At 36.7% G+C, this 10,377-nt stretch overlaps 1 long non-coding RNA gene across 1 annotated transcript in view; it reads right to left on the bottom strand.

The window, feature by feature from the left end:
* Positions 1–519: 519 nt before the first annotated feature.
* LOC127469070 (uncharacterized) overlaps positions 520–10,377 on the bottom strand; it is a 39,652-nt gene continuing 29,794 nt past the window's right edge. Inside the window, exon 3 of the long non-coding RNA XR_007903825.1 lies at positions 520–543. This is a non-coding gene — a long non-coding RNA (uncharacterized LOC127469070). The remainder of the gene's footprint in view (positions 544–10,377) is intronic.

Below are 10,377 nucleotides of genomic sequence, written 5' to 3'. Positions count from 1 at the left end.
TTGGATTTTGCTACAGTCAATAAATTTATAATCCAGGAAATTCTTTGACGATCCATGAATTCAATAGTGCCAGAGACACAGAAAATATTTATTTACTATCAAGGTAATCTGAAAAATTATGATCTTTGATATATTGTTGGTATCAGCTCCCTTATGCTCCAGTCATTAAGAAACACATACATTAATATCAGTTTTAAAATTCCTTGTTCACGAGAGTAAGGAAAGAAATAAAGGGATTTAAAATCAATATGGGAGATACAGGTAAGACACTAAACCAACCCTTCTAGTGGTAGAGCTCACAAATCACCAAAGTGAGTATGGAATATCCATTGTGAGATGTGTTTAAGAACAGGAAGGACAAACTTACCTCAGATAATTTCAGTCGATTTCACCAGAGCCAGGGCACAGGTGACATGTCCTCTGAAAAGCTCTTCTAACTCTTTCCATTGTGACTTGAAATTTCACCTTTTCTATTTTAAGAATAGGATTTTTTAATTTATTTTGTTTTCTTTGTCAAATGAGAAGATAAAAAAAGTAGTTTGCCTGTTGAAAGATGTATTTTTTGTATCATAATTAAACTATAACACTTTTGGGTCAAATTTAGAAAGAAATTGTTGAGGTTTAAAAATTACTGAGTGCTATCTCAGTATTCCAACTCAGCTTTATTATGAGAATTAATCTTTTCAAAGATACAATTAAAACCAGCCATACAGTGGACACAGCAATAATCTAGAATAATTGCTCAAATAAGACGCCATATCCAAAACAGAATGCCAGAAAATTCTCAAAATAGGGTTTTACCAAGCTGAAGTGAGTTCGTTTTCAGTGAAGGTTTGCTTCAATGCTTCTTTTTCTCAATGAAATTCATACTTAAGCTGTATGTACAGACTTTTGATATCACTTAAATCTCAGTGCATGAGAAACAGGTTTGGGCTTATCTTCTACATACAAGAGAATTTCACCAGACACACTTTTAATATTGTATTTCTCCCATATTGTAAGCAAACTTTGAGTCCAAAGGAACAGCCACTAATGGAGTATAAACAATACTACAGCAATATGTTATGCGGTCAATCATATAACATGTGATTCAAAAAATCTTCATAAGAAATGTACCACCAACCACCTATGGGCTACAAATAGTTCATTCACATTAAATAATGAAAATATGCAAATTGCAAACACAATAGAAATATGTATACATAAGTTCATGAATCAGATATTAACCAAACATTGGTAAAAATCATATAACATAGTTGGGCAAGTATAATTCTTCATTTGCACAGGTTGTGTAGTGTTTAACAGATTGTGAAACTTCACTGAAAATTCAACTACAGAGCATGGTGGGAATCAAATGGCATTATTACATTTCCACAAATATAGGAGAAAAAGGACGTGAAAGAACATGGAAAAACTCTTTAAAAAAACAACTGCAAACTACAGGGTACCTTAAATATAATTCAATAAAAGTAATTTTGCACCTAAGACAACGTAATCTCACATTTCTAAGATTTGTAATACATAGCAGGAGCTGGGCCCAAGGGCAGTGCATACTTACACTGGCAATGTGTAAGCTCTTTCAATACTCATAAAATATTATAAAGCTTGATCTGACACAGTCAGCAGACAGTCTGCACATTATGTTGTTATGAGTTCAATTTCGAGAACAGCTCAGAGCCAAAGTAAGTAAATAAACTAAGGAAATAAATAAAATAAAGGAACTAAGTAGAACAACTAATCTTTCAAATAAAAAAAAAAAAGAGGGAAAAATCCAATGTGACTGTCAGCACTATCAGCTATATTTCTGCAATATTGTCTTCAGCTCTGAAGATCAGCCCACCTAGTTGAGTTCAAGGGTTGAAAAACGTTGACAACAGGAAATAAGCCAGGGAGGGAGCAATTAAAATGTCTGTTACCATCAGCACCTGTGGAAAGAGTAACTGAAATGTGATTCTTTTATGCAAAGAATATATGGGCTAGCAGCTCCTGCTGCTTTTAGAGGGTGGGTTCCTGAGCTTTTTACATATAGGGGATGAGGTACTGTTGAAAACACTGATATCATGCAGAGCTTCCTGAAATTAGTTCCTACAGCCATGCCCAGTCACCCAGTATCTACAAACAAGCTATTTCTCATAAAAATTAACAGATAGCTGCTCTGATCTGGATACTGTGCTTCTATGAGACAGACTCAAAATACATTCTGGTTCTTTGTGAGCCCTCCCTGTGAGAGAGACAATGGCATAGGGTAGTGAACTTATTTTTCAAAGGGTCTAAAAGTAGTCCACAATTCTATATATTGCTAAGTACATTGCTAGTCTTCTGCGTGTCAGTGAGTGGGATTGTGAGCTGCCTCCTCACAGAAAAACTCACCCTCTGAAGCTTTCCATGCTGCACGCTTCTGACCATATTAAGCTGCATCTTGAATGTCCAAAATAATAAAACTAAACACAACACTTCACTCCTCAAGTATGGGCCTTCAGTTCTGGAAAACATTTCTGAACTTAAGGCATCAGAGAATCTGACTGAGTCAACTACAGTTGGGGATCCAAAAGGTATGAAGAAATATCCAGATTTTCTTTTAATTATCCAGATAAAATAAAGCCATCAAAGAAAATCCTGATGTGTTGGTGTCAATTTTTCTGGAGGAATAGAAATGTATAAAAAAATTAAGTGACTCAGAAGTCTCTGAAAGTAAAGTACGCTTGTTAGGCAGTCATAAGTACCTTGTGCAAAATTTACCATTGAATTGGCTTCCCCAGGACTAAACAACCTGATGAATGTGTTGTACTTTTTGCCATGTGTCATACATTTAGGTGTTCCACAGGAGCCGAGCTCATTTTTGTTGTCTCTGGGCAGGAAGAGTTTAAGATTCATGTTTTGGTTACTCACTGGAGAAATTGAACCCTTCTACAAAAATCTACAAACAAAAATACAGAATTTTCTAAAACTAAACTTGTTTTGGAATTATCATTTAGCTATACAGGATTGCAAGCAAAATTTCAGTCAGAGACAAACTGTTGAGAAAAAACAGATGAAAGAGACGAATGAAAAAAACCACCCGGGCTGGTACTATGTGAAGTGACAGAAAGTGAATGACTGATCAAATGGAGAATTTGCTATTGACATTAGTGACGACTTCCCTGCTGTTCAACATAACCACTTTTTAGAGAAGTAGTTTACTGGGAAAAAATATTCAGCACTTACAAAGAGACATTGATTTCTCTCAGCTCATTCAGTCTGACTTGGGAAAGGTGTTGAACGGACACCTGTGTAAAAGGAGCGCATAGGCTATTGTATAGAGCTACAGTTCCTCCCCACACCAGGGTAAGCTTTTCTGGTTTACTACTGGCCAAGATGAAGGCTGTAGGTTGAAATTCAGAAATTACCCAACTATCAGTCATGCAGTTTTAGGACTTGGAAAAGAAAGTCATAGCAGGCAGAAGAAAATTACCTTAGGCCTTTTTGAAGTCTAAGACAGTTTTAATACAGATTTCAAAATGCTTTGAAAATCCCCTCCCAACGCAGCAAACATGGATGTTTATGTACAGTACCTGCTGCCTGGGAATAAGACATGCAATTGTTCCTCACTTTATATCTTGCTTTCCAAAACCTATTGTCTCACAATACTGCAAAGCTCCGAGCTCCATTATGGTTAAATTGCTCAGTATTACTACATCCTACTGCTGTTGAAGGTGGTTTGTTATAGTTACCCTCCTGCCAGGCTGGTATAAAGAAATAAATGATACATTTTGATACAAGGCTATTTTGCTGAACTGGATGGATTAAAGAACTGGTAATAAATTCTATTTTCTCTGCTAGGCCACTGGTACAAACAAAGTTCAGTTCAATAGCAACCAGAAGTTATTGCCACCTGACAACAGAACTGAATCCATATGAAATTGCTTAGCAGTTCGTGGTCAGCATCTTGGAACTTGATCATGAAATTACCACCATGTCTGACACAAATTGGCCACAACGAAGCTCCGTTAACACCAGCGCCCAAGGAAAAGTGGGGTGGAATACTGTGCTTTTTATGTGCCAGGGAGAAGCAGGTCACATTTTTCAACTAAAAAACTTTCTTCATAAAAGGTTCTTTTGTCATGACTGAACTTTTTTAAGGGAAATATAAAATTCAACACAAAAATTGATTTTTTTTTTTTGGAAGTGTCAAGCTGAAATATTTTTCATTTTACCTCAAAATGTTGTTCTGCTTTGGAAATTTATTTTTTAAGAAAGGAAAAGAAATTACATGTTACGATGAGTGTTTAAGATGACAGTTAGGGTGGGATTCACTTTGCCTAACTTTAGACAACCATAGTGTAGGCGTCAACCTCAGAGCTAGTCACTCTAGGTTTTCTTTATAGTCAATGGAGAGAAATAGGTACATTAAAGGTGTGATTCATCTGGCCTATTTTAAATATCTACTTTAAGAGCAGTAATGGTCTTAAAATTACTGTCTCTCTCCACTGCCTATGGTATGAAACTACAGACTATCTCAAATGGAGATCTAATAGAGATACCTACTACTGGTCAGATGAGTCCTTTCCCAGTTGTCTAATTCTCCATTATATATCCTTACTTTTCATCTTTTTAACAGTGAAAACCATAACTAATAATATATTTTCACTTGAAATAAAAGGAAGGCTGTATGTTGCTTCAGAATTTTCATTTGAAGAACAAACTTCCAAGCCAATTAAAAATTTAAAGTGGGAAACCCTATTAGCTATGTGTGAAGCTGAAGATCTATTAAGGGACATTTAGGAGGTAAGAAAGATGAAAAATCATAGGTTTTCTCGGTCCTGTGTCTCGTCCAATTATTTCTGCTTACAACCATTGAAGTCAATAGAAAAGCTACAATGAGGTTCTGTGGAATGAAGAATTCAATGATTTTGCGCTCCACTCTCAGCTGTCAGGAAGGAAAGGGGAGGAACAAGACAGCTAGGATAGAAGAGTGAAGAGATGGGGACAGATGGGACTGGTCATGGGAAACATGCAGTGGGTGGAAAGAGCATGAAGAAATAGACGTTTTAAAGAGTGGTTGAAAAGAGGAAGGGGCAATTGGGTCTGAAAGGAAAGGAAGTTTGTAAGAAAGAACACAGAAAGGGTAGCTCAAGAAAAGGATATGTAGAGACATTAATATTTTGCTTAAATTAAAAAATCCAAAATGAGGATAAGTATTTTCTCACAGTTCTGATCATAATTTCCTAGCTTGCCAGGCACACATCAGACAAAGTAAAGAGTCACTGTGGATCCTGCTCTTCCCTCTATATTTAGTGTATCCTCATTCAGCTCCAGAGCTGTTCACAGCTCTCCTTACTCTCTTACATCTTTTACTTCAACAGATATAAATCTTTTTGTTACAGACCTTTGGTTGCACTGACTCAGATTCAGCCACACTGCTGGGAATATAACTAATTTCACTCAGCAGAACCAGGTTTATTAGTAAAACACAAATTTACACTGATTGCCTCTGAGCTTAAAACACAGACTTTCTCTACCCCTCTGCCTAACAAAACTGTGAAGGAGATTTTTGACTTGCCAACAACCTCACAAACAAGTTATCTTGATTTTAACTCCATTACTCAGGCTAATCTCTTTTGGATTTCCTAGCATTTACACAGGAAATGGTTCATTCATTTTAGATGGTGTGTACATCTAGTATTTGTAATTCAAGGAATGAGTTAGGTGGTTTGTTGTGACATTTTTCTTAATAATGTGGGCAGCTCTGCAATGTCTTTCTCCAGCTATCATTCTCTTGGTGAATGCACACATTATTTAGATTGAGAGCAAGAAACTCAGGTGGTTTGCAGGTATAAGAGAAAGTATCTGCTGGGAAGTTCAGGAATAAATTGAGCTGTGCCTCTGCCTAGAATGGAATCCCATACTGATAATGGGGTTTCATGCAATTACCTTTTAGCAATCTTCAGCTGCCTTCCCTCCCTTACCACTTTCTTTCAGCTAGGAGGAAAAATGAAAATATAGGAAAATGAAAATACAGGAAACTGTTCAAAGTCAGACCAGGAACAGGTAAGAGTTTTAGGCACATCTTTAACACTGATTCACCTTACAGCTTCACACTAATGTGTATCTCTCTGCTTCAGTGGAACAGGTCTCCTAGGCGATGTCAAATTAACCACACTTCTGATCCTGCACTCCAAACCAGACACTGCTGCCATCCCGTTATTACTATGCAAATCTACTCTAACAGGCAGCCTCAGCCCAGTCTTAACATCTCATTGCTTTAGAAATGGGCTAAACTTCACTTTCTTACACAGTCACACAATCCAATGAGTGGCAAAACAAGTGGGCTTTAGACATCCCAAATAGCCTCCTACCTCCATGTTTTTCTCACTGATCTCTAAAGAAACTATGTGTAAATGCAATAATTTGGTCATGAACCATTGTGTCATTTTGAGTTCTTTCACTTCTTCCCAATTTCACAGGAGAGATATTAAGTGCAACAGCCATAATTTTTAACGTTGCAGCTCACATAATTTGGCAATGACTTCCTTTCCTGAAAGCAGAGGATACAAGCAAGATCTCTTGACAGTGACTGTCTTTTTGTCCATTCCTCTCATATCCACACCAGAGTTTTTCAGGTTTTCACTGTCCATCCAGGAACTGATCTTCATGCTGCACAGAAGGAATAATGGATATGTGAAAGTTCACCTGGGAAAGATGCATATTTTACACCAGCAACGATCAGAGCAGGTCAGAGCAAATCAGATCAGAGCCTTGATTCAAAAGTTGTGATGGATAATGTGACAACAGAAAAGTCCTAGAATATGAATGACCTTTCCTCCTAATCTATGAATTATTGTTATCTTTGTCTGTAGAAAAGGTTTGAAAAATAGTTTGAGAAGAATGGGACTAGCATAGAGGACTAAGCAAAGATAGCATAATTAAAAGGGAAAGTTTTGCTAATTACTCCCTTTTGGTCTTAAGTGCCAAGAGACAAGGTCTACAGTTCTTTCCAGGACTACATTTTTCCTCAAACACACCATTAATAAGGTTTCCTAGGTCCAGTGCAGAATCCTGTAACTTACAAAACTGCTCAGATATCTGTGCTATGAAAAATGGCTCATAGTTACACAATTTGACACACACATCTGTAAATTTAAAAACCAAGAGTAAAAGAATTCAGGAGCAACAAGAAGTCAGTGACTGGGGTACCTTACACACAAACAGTTTTATTCTTTTAGCAACTCAGAAGGCATGGTTTTCTGTGCACCCAGATTCTCGTGCTACCCCATCAGAGCTGCATACCTACTGGATTGCACTAGTGCACACCATGCTTAACCCAGTTACAGGTGGTGTCTTATTACCACCATGAGGCCTTAATAATTTTCTTAGTTCATTAAAGCATCCTGCCCACCTTAGCCACTTTCATCTCTGAGGCAAATTTATTCTCATGAAGAGCCTTGCAGAGCCCAGGCAGTCTTCCCGTGTCTGTGAAATCTCGATCCTTCATGTCTGATCTTTAATTGCAAGTGGCTGCAGGGAACACCAGTAAGCACCAAGTACAGATATGCAGTAATTAAATGTGTCTGGAGTAGTGTTCACAAGCATATGAACACCAGTAAAGATTTTCAAGTCAACATTCAGCACAGACACACCTAAATGAAACACTCTGCTCTAGGAACAATAACTAACTAATGGGGTTTTGTGTGTCTCTGTGAAAGAAAAGGGGTAGAAGAGTAGAAAAATCTTCTAGTTACTGCAGGAACAGATAAAAGGGAAATTCCTTTTCAAATTTTCATGACATCCTTTTTTCAAAGACTCAGTAGACAATGTGGAGATTCAGCCTAGATTAGGTTTAATATTTAAGGTGGTGACAGCACTATTGTCAATTAATCCTACAGAAAATAAATGCTGAGAGCACTGCTTCTGGCCCAAGTTTCCCCTACTGCCTTTGTCTGGATCTGTTTATGTTGAAAATTCAGGTAAACTTAGAAATCAGTATTAAAATAAATGTTCATATAAAAACATTACTGTTCATTTTTATACAAAATATATCTCTACATATCTTTAAAGAGAGAGCTTACGTGAGAACCATGAGTAAATGCAGATGTTTTCCACACAGGTGTTTATGCATGACCTAGCCAGGTATTCTCTTGCAAGAAGAAGCCTCGTACCCTTGCCGTACCCCATCTGAACTATTTGGTAAAATATTTGGCAAAAATGGGTTGGATAAACCATACATTCAGAGTAACTAGTGCACATCTATCTATTGATGTCTAAATACAGAGAGATCCAGCACAGCGTGTTTGCTCCAGAGTACAGTGAGAATAGCACAAAATAACATACCTGTATAAAAATATTTACTGTCTTATAGTTGCAAATAGAAGTCAGCCCAACATATAACTCAGAGTTTAACCATAATTCCCCAAAGCATTCATATGCTGCTACTGACACACCTTGAAGCCCATATTGCTATATAATTTGCAGATTTTACTGTCCGTATTTGCTAGACCACAACAGTGCAGATATGATAGCAAGTTTATACTAACATCTTTTCACTGGTCTGATATATCCCCCATGGTTTTTGCAGGGGAAAACAAGCATCTTTTTCTTCAACAGGCTCAGAGGGCATCTAGCACTCTTGTTTTAGCCGGTAGAGCTGACAGTGACTCATTTTGCATGAAAATACAAAAAGCAAGATAAACAGGAAATCTTGTGATTCCTGTCTCCACAATTAGGCTTTAAAAGCCATTAGAATGATCCTGTTTCTCTATTAGCCATCATGGATCCTGGCCAGTTCACAAAATAATGAGTATCAGCCTGATCTCTGGAAAACTATCATGGTTCTGAACATGAAATCTCAGCTGGTGGGAGGGGGTGGGAATAACAAAAAGAAACCAAAAACAACTTACAGAATTAATTAGGAGTTTGGAACAAAATTTGCACCTGAAAATCAAATGAAGGATATGCTCATACATCATTGGGGAAAAAAACATTGATCACAGAATAGAAATCATATGCCTCTCCTGTAATCAGAACTGCTTAAATGTATGTCACATTGCCTATAGTTAGGACCAACCACTCCTCCTCTAGCCACACTGATAAAAGTCTGTGTGTGGGATATTAAGCGGCCCTGGTGAGTTATGTGATGTGTCTAAAAACTGAAACAGGATCTTATGTATGTTGCTCTTTATGCAGATAAATATGTTTCATTGCTATGAACTCTTCTTTTTCTTTTCTTTTACCCATTTTCTACACACCTTTTTTTTAAGATATACAGATTTTCTTGAATACAATTGTTCTCTGCACAACATTCTATCATGAGAAATATTTTGAAATGAAAGAAAATGGAAATGTTCATTTTGTGTGAATCACAATTTTACTTCCAGAGGTTATTCATTCATTTACAAATCCATTCTAACAGTCCAGATAATTTCACCTTCTTTCCCACTTTCATACCAAATCAAACTATAACCCAGAGTTAAAAAAAAATTATTTTAATTTTTTCCCCCTAATATAAAAAAAAAAAAAGAAAAAAGAAAAAAAGCAAACCACTTATTTCAGCTCTGGTGTCTCTTTCCTGCTCAGCCTCAGCATAAAAAAAGCTAAGTGCTTTCCAAGTCAACAAATAGTTACCTCTTCTCTGTGTGCATCACACCGTGCCTTTACATCGCCTTTCAGCACTCACTACTACAAAGTGATCATAGGCATTCGTGAGAAATTATACCTCACAACAGGTTAAGTTCTGTAAGAGGGAGAATGGTGACTTGCCAGCATGAGAGACAGCACACCTCAGCAGGGAGACAACTAGAATTTGGAAGCCCTGGGCTCTAGCACTAACTGTGCAGTTTTAGGTAAACCATGTACCAATTTTCACATCAGTGAACTGTTCTTTTCTTTTTTTCTTAAAATATTTCGTGATCTTATAATTCAAAATGCTAAAGAGCAGAAAAAAAATTAAAAAAAGGATAATCCTACTAATAATGATAGTGGTTTTTTTCAATGTCATGAGTTTTATTGTTTGTGTTTTTGCTTTAGCTAATTAAAATTACATACAAATAGAACTGGCTCAGGACCTTTCAGACACTTAGTATGATCATCCACAAAAAAAAAATCTTATAGATTTTAAAAAAAGATAATACCAATGGTCTCAGAAGGATATATAATATTGGAAACTTTGTAGAATGTTAAAGTCTAAGAATCCACAAAATTGATGTTTGCGAGCTTGAAAGATGGTCAATACAGGAGTGTCATAGAGGTCAATATTGGGAACAGTGTTTTTTAATGCATTACTAAGTCCATAAAGGAGGTAGACAGCAAGTTATTGAAAACTGATAAAAGGTTAAGTTATTTCAGCTAATAATAGCCTGCAGAGGATTGTGAAATTCCCCAGATGTACTTAAAGTCATTGAAACT

The sequence above is a fragment of the Manacus candei genome, unplaced genomic scaffold, assembly GCF_025592945.1.
Source record: "Manacus candei isolate 608988 ecotype Guabito, Panama unplaced genomic scaffold, ASM2559294v1 h1tg000017l, whole genome shotgun sequence".
In the NCBI taxonomy this organism is placed as follows: domain Eukaryota; kingdom Metazoa; phylum Chordata; class Aves; order Passeriformes; family Pipridae; genus Manacus; species Manacus candei.
The sequence above is the reverse complement of the archived record's forward strand: the minus strand, read 5'-3'. Positions and strand labels throughout refer to the sequence as shown.